This window comes from Urocampus carinirostris, chromosome 15, assembly GCF_059441175.1.
Source record: "Urocampus carinirostris isolate Australia breed hairy pipefish chromosome 15, RoL_Ucar_1.0, whole genome shotgun sequence".
Taxonomy (NCBI): Eukaryota; Metazoa; Chordata; class Actinopteri; order Syngnathiformes; family Syngnathidae; genus Urocampus; species Urocampus carinirostris.
In genome coordinates this window covers 29,025,193-29,048,328 of record NC_142363.1, presented here as the reverse complement: position 1 = coordinate 29,048,328, position 23,136 = coordinate 29,025,193, and the positions used below count along the sequence as shown (strand labels likewise).

At 44.2% G+C, this 23,136-nt stretch overlaps 1 protein-coding gene and 1 pseudogene across 1 annotated transcript in view; one reads left to right on the top strand and one right to left on the bottom strand.

Annotated features, from left to right (window-relative positions):
* fsip1 (fibrous sheath interacting protein 1) overlaps positions 1 to 23,136 on the top strand; it is a 92,000-nt gene that overhangs the window by 46,912 nt on the left and 21,952 nt on the right. The window lies entirely within an intron of this gene.
* Positions 11,231 to 11,397, bottom strand: LOC148352070 (U2 spliceosomal RNA; annotated as a pseudogene).

Here is a 23,136-nt window from a genome sequence, read left to right as displayed (position 1 = left end):
AAGAAAGTGAGCCGTTTGAGAGCCGGCTCTCTTTCATGAGTTGAGCCGAAAAAGACGGTTCTCTAAAAAGAGACGGACTTCCTTTACCTACATAACTACCTCATGAAATCCGAGGCTGCAGACGCATGCGCGCAGTAGCATCAAACAGCTCGCTTCGTTCGCAACGAAAAAAAACGATACCGAGATAGAGGCTACCGCGGCGAACTTGTTGGACTTGATTGATTTGCCGTTTGGTGATAGTCGGTGTATACCGGATGGTACCCATCATTGACAAATTTGCATTTTTCCGTACAGATTTTCTTGTACGTCGTACACGTCTTAAAATGCATAATAAATATACTTTGTACGGCAAAAACGTACAGGTTGACAGGTATGAGTCTTTGAAAGTTATCCGGTGCACAAGCATACTCGTTTGTGTTTGCCCAAATGTTCGTCTGAAGGTTACCAAAGTGCAGTCGTGCCGTGGTTATTTTTATTTCCAATTTCTTTTGCACGATCTTAGGCTGTTTGTTTGTTGTAGGTTATTTCTATTTGGATGAAACGCGATGAGATCACCTCTCGTGGTCGGTCACGGGCGCACACGGCCAAGTTCTAGTCATGAACGTCCGGCCAACGTAGTGCGGTCGACTATTTTTAACGCTCGGCGTGTTATTAAATAATACCAGGAGCAAAAGCTTCTGTTGCGGATGAATTTTCATTCAACAGAGTTTCGTTAAACTGTTTATAATGTAATAGTTTCACAGAAAATCACAAAAGTTCATTAATTTTTGTATAGTGTTGTCAGGACGGAGACAGAACCCACCCGCGTAACGTTTCTCACAGTTTTATTGGGAAGAAGGGAAAGGAGCGCACACACGGTCCAGAGATCTCAGGTTGCGGGTTGTAGGTTGCTCAGACGCGGAAGTGGGACTTCCGTGGCGAGCGGTGTCGGGAACGGAAAAAACGGGTCAGTAGCCGGGAAAGAAGAGCAAAAACGTGATCGAGATCGGAAACAAGTCAAAAGCTAGGAAAGGAGAGTAACGGATCGTTATTCAGACGTGGTCGAGATCAAAATAGGTCTTCATTCGGGACGGGAGAGCAGACGTGGTCGAGTTCAAAACAGGAGACTAACAGGAGCAAAAAAACAGGACAGGCTGAAAAGGGCTTACCGTGTAAAAACAGATTCGCAGACGGACTGACAAAAGGGGGCTTACAGGACAGAGTTTAAATACTGTAGGGAGCCAATCTGTCAACAAGCTGCAGCTGGCGCCACATGGGTGGGGCCAATTGGGCGACATTGGTAACTGTGACACACACACACACACAAGGGCGCGGCCAATTGGGCACCATAGCAACCATGAAAATTGTCTTCTTTTCCTTGTAATTTGGCCCTTGTTTTTTTGCTCAGTTGATTTACTCGGATAAAAAGAAACACAACCATAACATCAGGACTGGTTATAACAATAACTATGGTGTTTAACTTGTCATTGTCAACTTTATTGTAACTTGCAAAATAATGAAGTATGCAGCTAGACTAGTACTGCACTTCACGCTTGTTTATTCTTCCTCTTCTTCACGGCAATCTTTTTCCTGTTAACAACGAGGTTTTTCTCAACTGGTCTGACTTGAGGACCCTCTATCCCACCCTGTCAACAAGCTGCAACCCAAAAAAAGAAAACATGTATACCGCTTGAATGTATTTAATGAAAGGCAGTTTAAAATTTAAATATATTCAAATTTTTCTAAAAAAAAAAAAAAAAAAATACCAGCAAAACCAAAAACATGTTCAATTAGTTGTATTTTGATGTAAAAGCATGAAATAAAAAAAAATGCAAGATATTTGTTGAGCCTGGCGGCTTTTCTGCAGTCCACCAAAAAGTGAACTGCGCTCATGTGGCCGTGATCCATTATCCCTGATCGCATATATCCTAGAGCTGGAGCTGAAAGAGCAAATTTGTGTCATGCATCGCACGTCTTTTTTAAAGTGTTCTTTCTGCCTAAAATGAACAGCACCTGTGTGGCTGTGATCCATTATCTCCGTTTGACCAATGCTGCAAGCGGAGCATGATAAAACTGATGGAGGGGAGGCTACTTGGAGTAGTTTCGGATATCAAGGATTCTGCTTCACATCAACCATAATAATAATAATAATAATTTCCTTTGTATTGTCATTCTTTGTAACAATGTACACAGAACGAAATGTCGATACACCTGACCCGTTGTAGCGAGCCGATGCAGCCGCAGCCAACCGAGGGCGCCGCCATTTTACCAATGTTATAAGTCTTAGGTATGACTCGGCCGAGGCAGTAGACTTGTTATGGTATCTGGGTATCATGATACTCATTATGTCTAAAAAATGTTTACCAGTATTTTTCTGCAGTGTGAAATAGTTGTTATTAGTTGTTTTTGTTTTCTCAGACATTTTTGGACAAGGCCTGCGACCCACTTTTGGCTACCGACCCACAAATTGAGAAACACTCGAATAGATTGCTGCAAAAAAAGATAGTGTATCTAAACTCCCCCAAAAACTAAATAACATTTTTTTTTTCTCATTGTATTGTTCTTTCTGTTTCAAAATATTTTCTTTTTTTACTTTTAATTTGACTACTTTCATTAGTCCAGCCCATAGCTTAATGCAGCCCTTGGTTTAGTGCTCTGTTGATCACAGATAAAAATATTTTCCTTTTTTTACTTTTAATTTTACTAACTACAAAACAGTAACATAAAAGCAGGTTATTGATTATAAATTGTAGCGTCTGACCTGAAAAAAAACAAAAAACGTATGCAGCCAGACTAGTACTGCGCTTCACTCTTGTTTATTCTTCCTCTTTACTGCAACCAGCGCTTCTACGCTCTCTATTTCCACAACATAAAAATCTAGAATTGATTCATTCTCTCTACGATCGCTAACACAAAGAATATTTCATTGGAATTTTATGTTAATGACAATAAAGAGAATATATAATATTAAACCACCTGGTGGGTAATGCCCAGGGAAGCTAAGAACGTCAAAGTGTCTTGTGCACTTCACTTTTCCACCCTACTCTATTCTTTGCAGAGGATTATGACTTCATTACTCTCTTTGTAAATGCATTTTACTCAAGTAAAGGGTAAAATTTATGGGGTAGGGAGAGTAATCGGATAAATCCTTAGGTTGCCAGGTTGAACTGCTAATGACATGATGGAGCACTTGATGAGAAGATATAATTCTCCCATTTAATCCTCAAAAATCTCGTCAGTACAAACTCATTTGACAGTTATAGTCAAAAAAAGCACAAAAATCATGGCGTCCAAGAACAATTCAAAACTCCTTGTCCCTAACTTTCCAGTCTTATTTATCGTCTCATTCCAATAACCATACACTCCTGAAATTGAGCATGAACGCCTGCATCCATTTTCTCACTGGCCCATATTTTGTCATTTTGCGACAAGAGCCAAAGTTTTTAGCAAATGTAGGCCATATTGTTGCCGACTGTTCACTGCACGTGTCAGTGGAAGTGCACGGGAAGGGCAATGGTCGCCCCGGCGTCCATTTTTCTCCACTTGATCATCACCTTTCCTTCGGATGTGTTCAAACGTTACCGTGTGTGTGTCGTTTGCTGGAAAATACCGTGATTAGCTTATGTCTGCAATATGGATGACATTAGGCGTGGCGAATTACAATTTAACAAGCATTTTTTTATTGAGGTCACAAGAAAACCTTTTTCTGTCACGGACCAGAAACTGACACAGGACCCAATAGCGATCGTTTTCTCAGTTTTTATTGAATAGGAGGGAGAGTAAGGCTTGCTTTTCACGATCCTGACGGACAAAAGGAGCGAGCGGTGCGGAAGTGGCACTTTGACAGATCGACGACAGGCGGGAACAGCAAGTTGTTGGCCGGGACTGGAGATCAAAGGCGCTGTCGAGTTTGTAAGCGAGGTCGGTAGCAGGAGGTAGGCAGGTAACGGGGCAAAACAGGTCAGGTAACAGGCAGGCAGAACGGGGCGTAGTCAGGTCCAGAAACAGTTTGGCAAAAAAGATCAGGCAGAAAAAAGTAGGACAAAAACGGAGTCGGACGAAAGGGATTACTGAGCTGAAGGCAACAGTTTGCATAACGATCTGACGGCTTCCAAGAGGGAGTTGGGGGTTTAAAAAGAGAGTGACAGCCAATCAGCTGTCCGGGCTGTTGGCGCCAAATTAACCGCCGCGGCTGCGCTCAATCGGCAATCATATACATACATATATGTATGAGGAAAGATTTGTCTCAAAACCAACTATATTTACGATTTACTCAAGATCTAAAAAAAATATGTCTTGATAAATGCACCAGGAAGAATAAAAAACACAGATATAGTTGGGGTCTTGTAAAATACATGATTCACACCGTATTTTTCCTTTTATGGTACGATAGAAAATCGGCTTTGAAAGCCCTTGAAAAGTGCTTGAATCTGGTCATGAAAATCAATGGTGATAGAAATTAATGTTCCATTTGGTACAAGACAACGAGAAAAGTAACCAGGGGATCTAAAACAGGGCCTTGACTTCATTGACGTCACCCAACATGATGGATAGGAAAAACAATTTTCTCAGATTTAAATCAATGTATTTGACATGAATAGCATTACACAATTTAGAGCTAACAACAAATGACTCTGTCACGGTTGCCATGGCGCCCAATTGACCCCGCCCGTGTGGCGCCAGCTGCGGCTCCTTGACAGAATGGCTTCCCTCCTATTTAACCCCAATGCTCTCACTCACCCTTTGTTAGTCCGTCAACGAATCTCTGCACCCACAAGACAAAACTGTCGTATTTTCCCTTTCAAAATACAAAATAATCTTACACCATATTTTTTTTTCAAACGTGTTTATTTATGTAGTTTAACATGTTATATTGTACATGTGTTTCGTTATATCCTATATATTGTTAATTAACATTTTGTTGTGAGATACTGAGTTGCTCGACATAAATGAGGTTTATTATGAAAAAGGTTCAAAAATGAAGTCGCTTGGACGTTCACCGTAGAAGGAAAAAATACATGCAAATATAATCAAGTAGAATAATACATTTTCTTATCCAAAGTATTAATTCATTTTCTGCATTAAATTATTGTTATACTGTATACTGACTAAAGGGATAACCACAAACCTGTCTTTTTTCATTTTCTCATTTTATACTTACTTTTTTTCTTAACTTCTTTATACAACATCCATCCATCCATCCATCCATTGTCTTCCGCTTATCCGAGGTCGGGTCGCGGGGGCAGCAGCGTTAAAAGGGAAGCCCAGACGTCCCTATCCCCAGCCACTTCTTCCAGCTCATCCGACGGGACCCCGAGGCGTTCCCAAGCCAGCCGAGAGACATAGTCTCTCCAACGTGTCCTGGGCCGCCCCCGGGGCCTCCTGCCGGTGGGACATGCCCGGAACACCTCCCGAGGGAGGCGTCCAGGAGGCATCCTTATTAGATGCCCGAGCCACCTCAACTGGCTCCTCTCAACGCGGAGGAGCAGTGGCTCTACTCCGAGTCCCTCCCGGATGACTGAGCTTCTCACCCTATCTCTAAGGGAGAACCCAGCCACCCTGCGGAGGAAACTCATTTCGGCCGCTTGTATCCGGGATCGAGTTCTTTCGGTCATGACCCAAAGTTCATGACCATAGGTGAGGGTAGGAACGTAGATGGACTGGTAGATCGAGAGCTTTGCCTTTCGGCTCAGCTCCCTCTTCACCACGACAGACCGGTACAGGGTCCGATCTCCCGTTCCATCCTACCCTCACTCGTGAACAAGACCCCAAGATACTTGAACTCCTCCACTTGGGGCAAGACCTCCTCCCCGACACGGAGGGAGCATACCACCCTTTTCCGACTGAGAACCATGGCCTCGGACTTGGAGGTGCTGATCCCCATCCCGGCCGCTTCACACTCGGTTGCGAATCGCTCCAGCGAGAGCTGAAGATCACGGGCTGAGGAAGCCAACAGCACCACGTCATCTGCAAAAAGCAGTGACGCAATGCTGAGGCCCCCAAACCGGACTCCATCCCCGCCAAGGCTGCGCCTAGAAATTCTGTCCATAAAAGTTATGAACAGAATCGGTGACAAAGGGCAGCCCTGGCGGAGCCCAACCCTCACCGGGAACGAATCCGACTTATTGCCGGCAATGCGGACCAGACTCTGGCACCGGGCATACAGGGACCGCACAGCCCGGATAAGACTGTGCGGTACCCCATACTCCCGAAGCACCCCCCACAGGGCCTCCCGAGGAACACGGTCGAATGCCTTCTCCAAGTCCACAAAACACATGTAGACCGGACAGGCAAATTCCCATGCACCCTCAAAGACCCTGAAGAGTGTATAGAGCTGGTCCAGTGTTCCACGGCCAGGACGAAAACCACACTGTTCCTCCTGAATCCGAGATTCGACTTCCTGGCGGACCCTCCTCTCCAGTACCCCTGAATAGACCTTACCAGGGAGGCTGAGAAGTGTGATTCCCCTGTAGTTGGAACACACTCTCCGGTCCCCCTTCTTAAAGACGGGAACCACCACCCCAGTCTGCCAGTCCAGAGGCACTGTCCCCGATGTCCACGCGATGTTGCAGAGGCGCGTCAACCATGACACGCCCACAACATCCAGAGCCTTAATGAAGTCTGGGCGGATCTCATCGACCCCCGGGGCCCTGCCACCGAGGAGTTTTTTGACAACCTCGGTGACTTCAACCCCAGTGATACGAGAGCCCAACCCAGAGTCCTCAGGCTCTGCTTCCCCAGAGGAAGACGTGCCGGTGGAATTGAGGAGGTCTTCGAAGTACTCCGCCCACCGATTCACAACGTCCCGGGTCGAGGTCAGCAGCGCCCCATCGGCACTATACACAGTGTCGATGGCACACCGCTTCCTCCCCCTAAGACGTCGGATGGTGGACCAGAATTTCCTCGAAGCCGTTCGGAAGTCGGCTTCCATGGCCTCGCCAAACTCCTCCCATGCCCGAGTTTTTGCCTCGGCAACCGCCAAAGCCGCATTCCGCTTGGCCAGCCGATACCTGCCAGCTGCTTCCAGAGTCCCACAGGCCAGGAAGGCCCGATAAGACTCCTTCTTCAGCTTGACGGCATCCCTCACCGCCGGTGACCACCAACGGGTCTGAGGGTTGCCACCGCGGCAGGCACCGACTACCTTGCGGCCACAGCTCCGATCAGCCGCCTCGACAATGGAGGCGCGGAACATGGTCCACTCGGACTCAATGTCCCCCGCCTCCCTCGGGACATGGGCGAAGTTCTGCCAGAGGTGTGAATTGAAACTTCTTCTGACAGGAGATTCTGCCAGCCGTTCCCAACAGACCCTCACAACACGCTTGGGTCTGCCGGGTCGGGCCGGCATCTTCCCCCACCATCGAAGCCAACTCACCACCAGGTGGTGATCAGTTGACAGCTCCGCCCCTCTCTTCACCCGAGTGTCCAGAACATGCGGCCGCAGGTCCGACGAAACGATGACAAAGTCGATCATCGAACTACGGCCTAGGGTGTCCTGGTGCCAAGTGCACATATGGACACCCTTATGTCTGAAAATGGTGTTCATTATGGACAGACCATGACGAGCACAGAAGTCCAATAACGAAACACCACTCGGGTTCAGGTCAGGGGGGCCGTTCTTCCCAATCACGCCCTTCCAGGTCTCACTGTCATTGCCCACGTGAGCGTTGAAGTCTCCCAGCAGTACGAGGGAGTCCCCAGGGGGCGCGCTCTCAAGCACACCCTCTAAGGACCCCAAGAAGGTTGGGTACTCCGAACTGCTATTTGGTGCATAAGCACAAACAACAGTCAGGACCCGTCCCCCCACCCGAAGGCGGAGGGAGGCTACCCTCTCGTCTACCGGGGTGAACCCCAACGTACAGGCGCCGAGCCGTGGAGCAATTAATATGCCCACACCGGCTCTGCGCCTCTCACCACGGGCAACTCCAGAGTGGAAGAGAGTCCAACCCCTCTCGAGAGGACTGGTACCAGAGCCCAAGCCGTGCGTAGAGGTGAGTCCGACTATATCTAGTCGGAATTTCTCAACCTCACGCACCAACTCGGGCTCCTTCCCTGCCAGAGAGGTAACGTTCCATGTCCCAAAAGCCAGTTTCTGTAGCCGGGGATCGTCGCGCCAAGGACCCCTCCCTTGGCTGCTACCCAGCTCTCTGCGCACCCGACCCCTTTGGCCCCTCCTACAGGTGGTGAGCCCATGGGAAGAGGGTCCCACGTCGTCCCTTCGGGCTGTGCCCGGCCGGCCCCCGTGGGTAAGGGTCCGGCCACCAGGCGCTCGCCAGCGGACCCCACCTCCAGGCCTGGCTCCAGAAGGGGGCCCCGGTAACCCGCGTCCGGGCGAGGGAAATCGAGGACCAAAGTTTTCTCTCATCATTAGGGGTCTTCTGATCTGCGTTTTGTCTGGCCACTCACCTAGGACCTGTTTGCCATGGGTGACCCTACCAGGGGCTTAAAGCCCCCGACAACATAGCTCCTAGGATCATTGGGACACACAAACTCCTCCACCACGATAAGGTAGCAGATCAAGGAGGAGTTTTTTTTATACAACATAATAATTCGTAAAGCAAATGAGCCGTTTGAGAGCCGGCTCTCTTTAATGAGTTGAGCCGAAAAAGCCGGTTCTCTACAAAGAGACGGACTTCCTTTCACTACATCAAACCGCTCGCTTCGTTTGCAACGAAAAAAAACGATACCGAGATAGAGGCTACCGCGGCGAACTCTTTTGACTTGATTGATTTGCTGTTTGGTGATAGTCGGTGTATACCGGATCGTACCCATCATTGACAAATTTGCATTTTTCCGAACAGATTTTCTCGTACGTCGTACACGTCTTCAAATGCATAATAAACGTACTTTGTACGGCAAAAACGTACAGGTTGACAGGTATGATCCTTGTTGGAGACCTTTGAGCTACGCATTACCATAGGTTTCTATCCTCTGCTATCAGGGTTGGGTAGGGTTACTTTAACTGGATTACTTTCAATTACTTTTGGATTACTCCAACACCAAATATGCTAATAACAGACAAAAGAAACTAAATATGAATAAAATGACTAAATTTTGTGCAGGCTTGGGGAGTAACGGAATACATGGAACGGCAAAAATGATGTTGGCAAGCTGTTTGGATTGATTTTTATTTTGTTTCTGTCGCATTTTATGTTCGTTTTGCCGGAGATCAAAGAGATCAAAGCCAGGAGAGAAAGCTTAGCACGTGTTGTGAGTCATCATTTGATTCATATTTAGTTTCTTTTGTCTTTTATTAGCATATTTGGTATTGGAGTAATCCAAAAGTAATTAGAAGTAATCCAGTTAAAGTAACCCTACCCAACCCAGCCTGCTATGCAGCATTTTCTCTTTGCAATCAACACCCAAGAACAGATAATTGTCACATCCAGGGGGTCTACTATACATCTATTTCTCCTCAATTTACAAATAATCGATTGCAGATTCGCGCAAACGGGTTTGTTAGCGTATATTTCAGGGCCTGATTCTCCACGAGCTAGCTTTCATGTCTCGCTACTGGCACGAATTCTTGCGAGTGAAAAGTGCCTTGGTGCAAAAGCAACAAATTCCTACATGTGCAATCAACTTCATCCGCTGCAGGCATAAATCCTCAAATACTGGAATAAATTTCGGCAAAGTTATTCAGCAACCCAGCGAAGGTTTCTTTTCCATCCAACGAAAATAGGAGCGCCGAGGGATCACCTGAAAAAAAATTGAAGTGAACCAAAAGCTGAAACCTCTGAATACTTTTATACTCTTTGCATTGTTTCACAGACATTGAACATGGGTAAGCTTTTGTGTCACTACAAGCTCACTCCTTTTTTGTTCCCGTTTTTTTCGGACTCCTTAGTGTCAATACCGTTTTTTTCTTGACCTGGTTTGTGAAGGGGAGCCCAAAAATTAGAAAACTGTATTCCCCGAATTATTGCAGTTAACATACCTGTCAACCTATGTTTTTGCCATACAAAGTGCGTTTATTATGCATTTTAAGACGTGTCAATTATGGGTACTATCCTGTATACACCGACTATCACAAAACGGCAAATCAATCAAGTCAAACGAGTTCGCCGCGGTAGCCTCTATCTCGGTATCGTTATTTTTGGTTGCAAACGAAACGAGCGGTTAGATTCTACTATGCGCATACGTCTGCCGCCTCGGATTTCATGTGGTAGTTATGTAGTGAAAGGAAGTCCGTCTCTTCTTAGAGAACCGGCTTTTTCGGCTCAACTCATTAAAGAGAGCCGTCTCTCAAACGGCTCACTTGTTTTGATGCATTATATTACGAATCATTATTGTTGTATAAAGAAGTTAAGAAAAAAAGGAAGTATAAAAGGAGAAAATGAAAAAAGACAGGTTTGTGGTTGTCCCTTTAATCAGTATATTACCAACAATAATGCAGAAAATGAATTCATAATTTGAATAAGAAAATGTATTATTCTACTTCATTATATTTGCATGTATTTTTTCCTTCTACAGTGAACGTTCAAGCTACTTCATTTTTGAACCTCTTTTATAATAGACCTCATTCATGTCGAGCATCTCAGTATCTCACTGTCAAGAAACGGGTCGGGAAGCAGGAAGTAGGAACCCATTTGCGTAGACACTTTAATTGAGAAAGAGAAGTTGTCCAACACACAAACGGACCAAAAACAAAACAAAACAGGATCAAACGCAGGCAGATTTATAGATTAGGCATTTAACAGGATTAAACAATGATCTGGCAAAGGGCAGTTCCAAAAGGCGCGTTTAAGTACCCATAGGATTAATCAGGAAAGTTAACAATAACAGTGTTATTGTTACTGTACAGTGACTTGTTTACCTGACTGCCCATTTTGCACATCTGGTGAGCTGCTACTCTTGCACTCTTTGCACTATTGTATAATACTATACATAGCCATAATTATTTAGTATATTATTAGTACTTCAATACTCCAACCTAATACAACATTTTATTTATATCTGTACATTCAAGGAAACTGTGCGGGTCAGATGTATCGACATTTCGTTCTGTATACACGTGTACTAGAATGACAATAAAGTATATCTGAATCTGAATCTGAAAATGCAGGTCAGCCAGTGTCAAGGGGCAGGGGGGGGGGGGGGGGGTTTAAGGGTTATTGATCTATCTTCGTTATTCATTATCCATTATCCGTTATCGGTCAGTTCATAATACGCTACAAAGCCTAGGAGCCGGGACACTTACTCTCAGCCAAAAGGCCAAGCTAAGGTCCTAGCCCAAAAGCCTTGCTGCGATCATTGCGAATGCACCGTTCCCGGAGGTACTGCAATACCGGGCCGATGCGTGGAGTGGACAGAGCAAGCTCTTATTCCATCTCCGGAATGCAAAAATCAAAGGCCAAGCTAAGGACCTACCATCAAAGCAAGGCCAAGCTAAGGACCTAGCTTCAAGGCCAAGCTAAGGACCTGGGTGAACCACCTTCATGATCATGGTATCTCCCCTGGGGCGGGGCCAGCTGGGCGCCCTGACAACCGTGCAGGACATGACACTCACAACAAAATGTTAATTACAAATTTATATGATATAACGAAACACATGTACAATCAGGGTTGGGTAGAGTTACTTTCACTGGATTACTTTCAATTACTTTTGGATTACTCCAATACCCAATATGCTAATAAAAGACAAAAGAAACTAAATATGAATAAAATGATGACTCACAACGCGTGGTAAGCTTTCTCTTCTGGCTTTGATCTCTTTGATCTGCGGCAAAACTAACATAAAATGCGACAGTCTTTTATTAGCACATTTGGTATTGGAGTAATCCAAAGGTAATTGAAAGTAATCAAGTTAAAGTAACCCTACCCAACCCTGCGTTTAATGAACAGCAAATGATTTGTGTTGTATGTGAGATTTACAGCATTGCTGTTAAGAGCCATAATGGAAAAAAACTAAAGAAAAAACAACATGAGACAGTAAAACAAGAATGCTACTGTATGAATGCTACGTTTAGCTATATTTAGAATAGTCGCCTGTAAATAAATCCAACCATGTTGAGCGGTTTATTTTCCAGTTTATAGTTATTAATTACTGGTTCTCCAAATATAAAGACCACAAATTGAAAATAGTCCGTAGCATGTTGCCTTTCGGGTTGCCTGCAGATGTTGAATTGAAGACTGCATGTGCCACGTGAACCGAGGCCACCGGCCAAAACTTGTCCACATGCCTTGGCTAGCCACAAGCTCACCCTGTGAGAGCTGTTGGGAAGCCACGGCCGAGACTCTCCGCTCTTTCTCATTTCTCTCCGACATCTTTACAGACCTGACCTGCAACTGCCAAGTTCCGAGGTTCTGGGACGCAGCTGCGTGCCGTATAGTGCGCAGAAAAAAGCTCAATCAACTATTAAATCTCACTGCCGCATCGTGTTTCATGGATGGAGCCAAGGCTACCCTCGTATCAGTAGAAGTTTGACTTCCCTCCCCTGATAATTTCCACCGCATCCTTCCAAAACAGGTTTCTAATTCGCTGCAAATAAATTCATGTCGGGAATGCTTTTTCCTCGTAGATGATTGCTGATAGCTGAACATTCCTGAGATGTTAGGAACTCGTTTGAGGGTCATTCAGAATTGAGCTGTGGGTGGTCCGGAGGATGACATTGGAAGGAATTAAAATTGTGTGATGCATCCTACATCTACAAATCCGATACTGGACTAATACATACCTGTCCACCTCCATGGCTCCATGCCCCTTACAAACTGTCGTATTTTCCCTTACAAAATACAAAGCGCAGTGGTTAGCGCCTGTGTGGCACAGTTCTAAGGTCTTGGGAACCTCCTGTGTGGGTTCAAATCCAGCTACTGGACTCCAGTTTCCTCCCACGTTCCAAAGACATGCATTTCAGGTGGATTGGCCGGTCCAAAAATTGTCCCTAGGTGTGAATGAGCGAGTGAGTTGTCTGTCCCTGTGTGCCCTGCGATTGGCTGGCAACCAGTTCGGGGTGTCCCCTACCCACTGCCTGAAGATTGCTGGGATGGGCTCCAGCACCCCCGCGACCCTACTGAGGATAAGCGGTGCAGCTAATGAGATGAGATGAGCTACTGTGATTTATATCCCATTAAAAGTTTTCAGTCTTAATGCTTAAATCATTCAGCTGCTGTGCCACAACTTTTTTAAGTACTTTAGAAAGTAACTAAACTAGTAGGTTTGACACAGATCTATAATTACATAATCTTTCTGGATCAAGGTTGGGTCGTTTCAGTGTAACTAGCAACACTGATCTCGTTCTGAATGCGGTGGAGTACCAAATAATCCATCCGTTATCTGCACCAATTATCCTCAGAAGGGTCGCGGGGGCGCTGGAGCCCATCCCAGCTGTCTTCGGTCAGAGGACAGTGGACACCCTGAATTAGTTTCCAGCCAGTGGCAGGGCATACAGACACAGACAACTTACTCGCTCATTCACACCTAGGGACCATTTGGACCGGCCAACTAACCAGGAATGTGGGAGGAAACCCCCGCAAGCACAGGGAGAACATGCAAACTCCGCACAGGAGTATTCAGTCTCATGACCTCAAAACTGTGCTGTGGATGCGCTAACCACTCAGCCGCTGGAGTACCAAATACTAAATTAAATGTTCAAAAGAACAAATAATTAAAAAATAAGTTTACAAATGACTGTGATGCTCTTGAGGATTATATCATATTGTACATCACAAATTCACACTCAGACACTTGACCTAAATAATACCTGATAAAAAGTGGTCGACCTAAATCAGGGGTCTCAAACTCATTTTAACTCGGGGGCCACACGATTGAACAAACATTCTGTCGGGGGCCGGACTAGTAGATTAAAGAGAAAGAAAAAGAGAGATAAAGAGATAAGAGAAAGAGGGAGGGAAAGGGAGAGAGGGCGGGACAAATTAAAAAAAAGAGCGGGAGAGAGCGGGAGAAACAAAAGATAAAAAGTCGTGAGAGAGGGGAAAAAGAAAGGGAGAGGAAGAAAGAAATCCAAAGAGAAATACAAAGACAGAAGGAGAGAAAAGAGAATTGAAGGCGCGAAGGGTATGAAGAGAGAAAAGGAAAAAAGGAAGTTAGAGAAAAAGAGGTTAAAAGACACAGAGAGAGAAAGAGACCAAAGAGCGACAAAGAAGAGAAAAAGAGAGACACAGAGAGTGAAAGAGATAGAGACGGTGGGAGAAAAGGGGTGGAAAAGAAAGAGAGAGAGAAAGAGTGAGAGAGAGAGAGAGAGAGAGAGAGAGAGAGAGAGAGAGAGAGAGAGAGAGAGAGAGAGAGAGAGAGAGAGAGAGAGAGAAAGAGCGCAAAGGGTATGAAGAGATGGGGCCACACGGTTGAACAAACATTCTGTCGGGGGCCGTACTAGTAGATTAAAGAAAGAAAAAGAGAGATAAAGAAATAAGAGAGAGAGGGAGGGAAAGGGAGAGATGGTGGGACAAATAAAGAAAAAGAGAGAGCGGGAGAGAGCGGGAGAAACAAAAGATAAAAAGTCGTGAGAGATGGGTAAAAGAAAGGGAGAGGGAGAAAGAAATCCAAAGAGAAATAGAAAGACAGAAAGAGAGAAAAGATAAAAGAAAGCGCGAAGGGTAGGAAGAGATAAAGGGAAAAGAGAGAAAAGGAAAAAAGGAAGTTAGAGCAAAAGAGGTTAAAAGACACAAAGAGCGAAAGAGCAACAAAGGAAGAGAATAAGAGAGACGCAGAGAGTGAAAGAGACAGAGACAGAGAGTGGAAGAAAAGGGGTGGAAAAGAAAGAGAGAGAGAGAGAAAGAGAGAGAAAAATAATACAAGTACAGTGTCTTTGTTCGAGGCACCTTTCTTTGGCAACATCAAGTGGACATATTTCAACCCGCAGCTCGTTTTTCTCTTGCGCTTCTCCTAGTGTTGTCTCGCGGGCCGGATTCAATCCCTTAGCGGGCCTGATCTGGCCCACGGGCCGCCTGTTTGTCACCCGTGACCTAAATGGTGGGTGGTCCCAACAACGTTCCCGTATCCTATTTTGAATGCAGCACAAAGAAGGGGCCCACAATCGAGCCATAGTGATTGACGCAATATACATAAATATATATATATAGGTCAAATGGAAATGAGGCGTTCAAGAGCTGGTCCAGTTCGATTTTACGAAAGAACATTTATTCTAAATGACGTTTAAGCCAAAAGTATAACAGACCCGTCAGACTCTGGTGACATCAATTGCTGGCACAGCGGAGAAAAAAATCGAATATTTCACTCACAACGATGTTTGGATTAGCTGTTCCATTTGTTGTTCTCGTTGTCACACTAACAACTCCTGTGTGGCACATGTGCCGATCATGGCTGGGAAATGGACTTTCCTAATCTTCTGGAAAACATTCAAATAAGGCACTGAAAGTGTTTATTGTCCAAGCTTCATAACGGTTGGAAGGCCTCTGATGTTCCTCCGAAGTTACGGCCGAGTAAATGGAGCTAGTATTCTCCGGAGGTGTCCAGCGCTATTTTTACCGACATCCATTTTGCAGTTTAGGACAATCTGGAGCAATGTTCTCTGTAGTTTGGATTGATTTTTATTTTGTTTCTGTCGCATTTTATGTTCGTTTTGCCGGAGATCAAAGAGATCAAAGCCAGGAGAGAAAGCTTACCGCGTGTTGTGAGTCATCATTTGATTCATATTTAGTTTCTTTTGTCTTTCATGAGCATATTTGGTATTGGAGTCATCCAAAAGTAATTGAAAGTAATCCAGTTAAAGTAACCCTACCCAACCCTAAGTCGGTGAGCAACGCTTGAAACAACAGTGAGCAACGGCAATCCCAAGTGTGGCAACTAAATTATGATCAAACATGTCCAAAACTTGACATCAAGTTACATTTTGCTGAGTTTCCGGCAATGCAAAAAATTTCACTTTTGAATGAATTGACTCATGTATTATTGCAAAGGTTTTAAGGCCTACAAACGTCCTCTGTTTTTACAACAATTCTTTCACAAGATTTTCATTTTTTTTTCCTGGTATCTTTTGACGCATAATACTAACATTTTTGGGGGCTTATTGAGTCGGTTGCACGATACACAACTGTATTTAATCACATTTTTTTAGTGGAAGTACAATGTTGGCAACAAGATTGACTTGGTATAATTGGAAATTCTTTGAATGCAACACAAACTTTTTCTTCTTTTTCCCTGTCTTTTTTTCTATTTTTTTTATTCCTTTAAAAAAGTCTCATTGTGTTTATTTTTTCTTAGCTGTTACTTTTTTCTTTTTGTTCTCTATTTACTTTTTTCTCTTCCTTTTGTTTCTTTTTTTCTCAGCTTTTCACTACTTTTTCATTTTGGTATTTTTTTCTTTTTTGTTCTATATTCCCCCCTTCCTTTAAGTCATTTTAAGCACAATTTTACATAATATTTGGTCATGTAGGGATTAAAGAAGCAAAAACAATCTGAAGAGCGGTTTGGGACCCGAAAGAGCCGGTTCTCTTTAGTGAGCCGAGCCGAAAAAGCCGGTTCTCGAAAAACTGTACTGACGTTACTCAACTTCGTTCTACTTTGACCTTGACTTCCAAATACCGCATTTAGAACACAGCGTCAGGGGAACCCTTGTATTTTTACCTTCATGCACTGTGACTTTGACTTAAATCGCTTCTTAATCAGCAATGTCGAGCCCTCCTTTTTGTGCGCTGGCTAGATTTTCTCATGCGCTGAGAATGTGCGAGCAGTGCGCAATTGCGCACGCACGCAGTTTAGAGGGAACATGGATCTGGAGCCTCTAAAATTTGCTGCTTCCAAACGGGCAATTTCATTCGACTTAAGGGGCTCAGCGGGCCAAAACCCCAAATCGTTCGTCTGATGTTCCTTCAACAGTTTGACAGACTTTTTATGAAAAATATAATCATGTTTGACATTATATCTTACATTCCATTATTCTTTTGACCTAGATACTGGAGTTGGTGGGAATGAAGGAGAAACCTGTCTAAAAGGTTTTCGTTCAGTGCCGATGACGGTGAAATACGTCAAGGATATAGGAAATTGAGTTTTTCCAGGTCTAGAAATTATAGTCGTTCCAAAATTTAACTGGGACAACGGACTCAATAATTCAGATTTGAATCAAAATCGCCTTACGACGTTTTTACTTTACAATGTTGAATACGATATATTTTAGGTTTAAAGCATTTTAGATGGATAGATAGATAGATAGATGGATGGATGGATGGATAGATAGATAGATAGATAGATAGATAGATAGATAGATAGATAGATAGATAGATAGATAGATGGATGGATGGATAGATGGATAGATAGATAGATAGATAGATAGATAGATAGATAGATGGATGGATGGATGGATGGATGGATGGATGGATAGATAGATAGATAGATAGATAGATAGATAGATAGATAGATAGATAGATAGATAGATAGATAGATGGATGGATGGATGGATGGATGGATGGATGGATGGATGGATGGATGGATGGATGGATGGATGGATGGATGGATAGATGGATAGATAGATAGATAGATAGATAGATAGATAGATAGATAGATAGATAGATAGATGGATGGATGGATGGATGGATGGATGGATGGATGGATGGATGGATGGATGGATGGATGGATGGATGGATGGATGGATGGATGGATGGATGGATGGATGGATGGATAGATAGATAGATAGATAGATAGATAGATAGATAGATAGATGGATGGATGGATGGATGGATGGATGGATGGATGGATGGATGGATGGATGGATGGATGGATGGATGGATGGATGGATAGATAGATAACCCTGAACCTCTGCACTAACCACCCATCCGCCGTGCCACCCACTTTACATGTATTTATACTTATAACCGTAATTAATCATATGCATGGACGTTACACACAGGTTCCACTATCCATTTTCTGCACCGCTTATCCTCAGTAGGGTCGCGGGGGTGCTGGAGCCCATCCTACCCATCTCCGGGCAGTGGGCAGGGACACCCTGAACTGGTTGCCAGCCAGTCGCAGGGCACACAAGGACAGACAATTCGCTCGCTCATTCACACCTAGGGACAATTTAGACCGGCCAATTAACCTGACATGCATGTTTTTGGAATGTGGGAGGAAAACCCACGCAAGCACGGGGAGAACATGCAAACTCCACACAGGAGGTTCGATCTCATGACCTGAGAACTGTGCCGCACACGTGCTAACCACTGCGCCGCCGTGACACAGGTTATACTTACTATACATTTTTTGGGTTGTTTAAATGTTTTCACTCGGGGCCCAGAGGTTCGGAACGGCATAGCTAGTTTCTATAGGTTTCTATCCCACGCTATGCGGCAATTTTCGCTTCCCGGTGGTCTACTGTATTTCCCTTCAACATAAAACAACAAACAAGTCACAAGACCAAAGTGGTTTAAAATAAATCGAGTGACAAATGTAAGGAAAACAACATGTGTGCGTTACGGACCACCGTGTCCTGCCAGAATAGCCGTAGTCAGTCCATCCTGACGAGCAGGACACGGAACGTGAGGGGATGAAAGACATTCTTTGGAGAGGAATTCCATCACTGATGGAGCGTCCGTCCTAAAACGTTCCCACAAGCGTTCAAGTAGGTCACAATCTGGAGATTGTTGGCCATGTCCAAGCTCACTCCGTCCTGTGACCCGTCTGTTGTGCGTGACGGCATCTGCGTCCCACATCCTCGCGGTCATTTGTTCCTGTCGTGTCGTTTTAGCACCGACCGTGTAATTGGATACAAATGTGCATTATAGTCAGGGTTGGGTAGGGTTACTTTAACTGGATTACTTTCAATTACTTTTGGATTACTCCAATACCAAATACGCTCATAAAAGACAAAATAAACTAAATATGAATAAAATGATGACTCACAACACGCGGTAAGCTTTCTCTCCTGGCTTTGATCTCTTTGATCTCCGGCAAAACGAACATAAAATGCGACAGAAACAAAATGAAAAGAAATCCAAACAGCTTGCCAACATCATTTTTGCCTTTCCGCGTATTCCGTTACTCCCCAAGCCCGCACAAAATGTAGTCATTTTATTCATATTTAGTTTCTTTTGTCTTTTATTAGCATATTTGGTATTGGAGTAATCCAAAAGTAATTGAAAGTAATCCAGTTAAAGTAACCCTACCAGACCCTGATTATAGTTTGAGGAAATTGTATTTGTGTGTTGCTCTTTTGTCATTATATTTGTCCGATCTCCATTTTGTCTCACAAGGTGACATCTTCATAGCAAATACTACTATTTGGTTATCTTACCTGAATGATTGTGATCGGGATCAAAAAACAGGTCGTAAGCCGGGACGGGGGAGTAGACGTGGTCGGAATAAATGATCAAATTATTCAGTTTTTGTTATAATCTATTACGTGTCCCAATACTTTATGGATTATGAATTCTCCAAATCTCCAACATTTCAGTAATATTCAGACTTTTGGGTGTTTTTATGGACACCTTATTTCACAATGACCTAGTATAGATCGACCCAAACACAGGTGCCGTTTTATAGATTATTGTATTGTTTGTGATTATTATAGATAGAGGAAAGAAGAAAATGACTTACCAATCATTTTTATACTAACCAGGCGGCCCATAAAAAACAAAACCTTGACTTGGGGGAAAACAAAACTTAAGGTACAGATGTATTGGAAATTTACAATAGATTACAACCCTGCATCTAAACGGGATCTAGCAAGGCTGACTTAGCGTTCAAGGCAACTTCTAGCAACAAAATAAAGCACAACTGAAATCACGAGAATTGAATTTATTTGCCTTTATATTCATTGATTACAATTTAGTGAAAAAAAAATCATTATTATCTTGCCGTCAGCTCGCGTGCCACTGGCTAACCCCTCGCTTGCCACTGATGGTGTAGGGGAAAATGCAGGTTCAATAATCGATTGTCTTCTCTTACGTGATTCAATCAAGTACACGGAGGCCTTGTCATGAGGGGGAGCTCTTTATTGCGTCATCCCAAAGAACTCAGAGAACTCCAGACATAACAATGCTTTTATAGCTTCAATTTGAGTACAACCCAAGAGGCGGCGGAGATCTCACGTAACAACAAGGAAGATGCTGTCGTACCCTTATTAGGACATGTTGTTCGCCTCAGTTTGCTCAGAGAGTCCTCGAAGGTCCCATGCCCTTTCAAGGCTGCCAAGGACCTTCCCGAAATGATGTCAACATTCTCTCACAACTGTAAGCAAGTCTTTCTACATTTCTAAATGTATGTAAATCTATTCTACAAATGCAAGTCTATTTTCCACAACAATGGCACGCGTGTCATAGGTTGCCGACCCCTGGCCTAGAGGGTCCTAAGTTGTAATAATAGTGCAGTGAAAAATAGTGCATCATAACAATAGCGCCATACAAGTTTTCTAATTACGACTAAATCAACGAAGAGGTTTTATTGACTGGAATAATGAAGAAGCTATAAATGAAGAATTTATACAATCGTGACATATTTCAATATTACAACAGATACAGGGAATAAAATTAAATATTTTTAGTTAGTCTAAATCATTGGTTAAATGACAAAATCATCCATCCGTCCATTATCTTCCGCTTATCCGGGGTCTGGTCACGGGGGCAGCAGCCTTAACAGTGAATCCCAGACGTCCCTATCCCCAGCCACTTCTTCAAGCTCATCCGACGGGATCCCGAGGCGATCCTGGGCCAGCCTAGAGACATAGTCTCTCCAGCGTGTCCTGGGTCGTCCTCGGGGCCTCCTGCCAGTGGGACATGCCCGGAACACCTCCTGAGGGAGGCGTCCAGGAGGCATCCTTACCAGATGCCCGAGCCACCTCAACTGGCTCCTCTCAATGCGGAGGAGCAGTGGGTCTACATAGAGTCCCTCTCAGAAGACTGAGCTTCACACCTTATCTCTAAGGAAGAGAGCCCAGCCACCCTGTGGAGTAAACTTATTTCAGCCACTGACATCAGGGATCGTGTTATTTCGGTCATGGCGGTAGGAACGTAGAACGATTGATAAATCGAGAGCTTTGCCTTTCGGCTCAGCTCCCTCTTCACCACGACATGGTCCGCATGACGGCAGACGGTGCACCGACCCGTCTGTCGATCTCCCGTTCCATCCTACCCTCGGTGGTGAACAAGACCCCAAGATACTTCAACTTCTCCACTTGGGCAAGATCTCAACCCCAACCCAGAAGGAGCATGCCACCTTTTTCCAGCAAAGTACCATGGTCTCGGACGTGGTGCTGATCCTCATCCCGGCCGGCTTTACACTCTGCCGCGAATCACTCCAGTGAGAGCTGGAGATCACGGCCTGAGGAAGCCAACAGCACCACATCATCTGCAAAAAGCACAGATGCGATGTTGAGGCCCCCAAACCGGACTCCTTCCCCACCAAGGCTGCGCTTAGAAATTCTGTCAGATTCATCAAATATTAAATATTTGTTTTCCAGCCGGTATTTATTTGCTGGAAACCAACACGTTTCCACAAAATCTCTCGAGTCTGAGCATCCAATCAGCCATTTCCAGCGAATCCCTTGCACTTAGTCCACCAGAGAGCACATGGTAGATGATTGCGAGGTCGTGGCCTGAAATCTGCCGCCTCTTCTTGCTTGAGTACCTGACCCGATCCTTCGCTAAGCAGCGTCAAGCCACAGAAACCGGTCTTGAAGTCATTTCCAACTTTCGACTCAAATTAAAGATGACGAACTGCTACATGGACGCGCTCCCAAATGTGGAAGCCGTCAGCCGGGAGTGTGATTCTAGGACGGGACCCAAACGCATCGTCCAAAACTCGTCCCTTCCGTGACGAGTAGTTTTCTTGCGCAGGGCTCCATGCCTTCACAAACTGTCGTATTTTCCCTTACAAAATTTTTTTCAAACGTGTTTATTTATGTAGTTTAACATGTTATATTGTACATGTGTTTCCTTATATCATATATATTGTTAATTAACATTTTATTTTGAGATGTTGAGTTGCTCGACATGAATGAGGTTTATTATAAAAAAAGTTCAAAAATGAAGTCGCTTGGACGTTCACTGTAGAAGGAAAAAATACATGCAAATATAATGAAGTAGAATAATACATTTCCTTATTCAAATTATGAATTTATTTTCTGCATAAAATTATTGTTGGTAATATAAAGGGATTACCACAAACCTGTATTTTTTTTCATTTTCCACTTTATACCTTTTTTTCATAACATCTTTATACAACATAATAATTCGTAATATAATGCATCAAAGTGAGCCGTTTGAGAGCCGGCTCTCTTTCATGAGTTGAGCCGAAAAAAACGGTTCTCTAAAAAGAGACGGACTTCCTTTCACTACATAACTTCCACATGAAATCCGAGGCGGCAGACGCATGCGCACAGTCGCATCAAACCGCTCGCTTCATTTGCAACGAAAAAAAACAATACCGAGATAGAGGCTACCGCGGCGAACTTGTTGGACTTGATTGATTTGCCGTTTGGTGATAGTCGGTGTATACCGGATGGTACCCATAATTGACAAATTTGCGTTTTTCCGTACAGATTTTCTTGTACGTCGTACACGTCTTAATAATAATATAATAATAATTTCCTTTGTATTGTCATTCTTTGTAACAATGTACACAGAACGAAATGTCGATACACCTGACCCGTTGTAGCGAGTCGATGCAGCCGCAGCCAACAGAGGGCGCCGCCATTATACCAATTAGGTATGTCTCGGCCGAGGCGCGAACCAGCGACCTTCCAGTCTCAAAGCGGGCACACTACCATCTAGGCTACTGAGCTGGTAAAATGCATGATAAACCTACTTTGTACGGCAAAAACGTACAGGTTCACAGGTATGTACTAGTTACCTTATTCAAAAAGTAATTGCCTTACCCCCTAAATTACTGAGACCCAGAAGTGGAGCGTTACGCTGATAGTAATTATCTCTTTACAAATTACCGTATTTACTCACATTAAAGCCTTACCTAATGCTGCTTAAGAATAGACACACAATAAAAGGAATAGAAAATAAACGTGGACACCAACCTGTTGAAGAAGTAAACCCTGTCATGAACCGGAACAGGAGGAGAACCCAAATGCGTGACGTTTCTCACACAAGCCATTTATTTTACGGGAAATGGGGAGTCATGCACGTTTAGCAGCAGTCTGTCGTGGAAAGACAGGAAGCCAGGGACAGACGTGACCGATTCCAATTGCCGAGTTGATATCGGACAAATGGGGTCGATACCGGACAGGAAGGGACAGACAG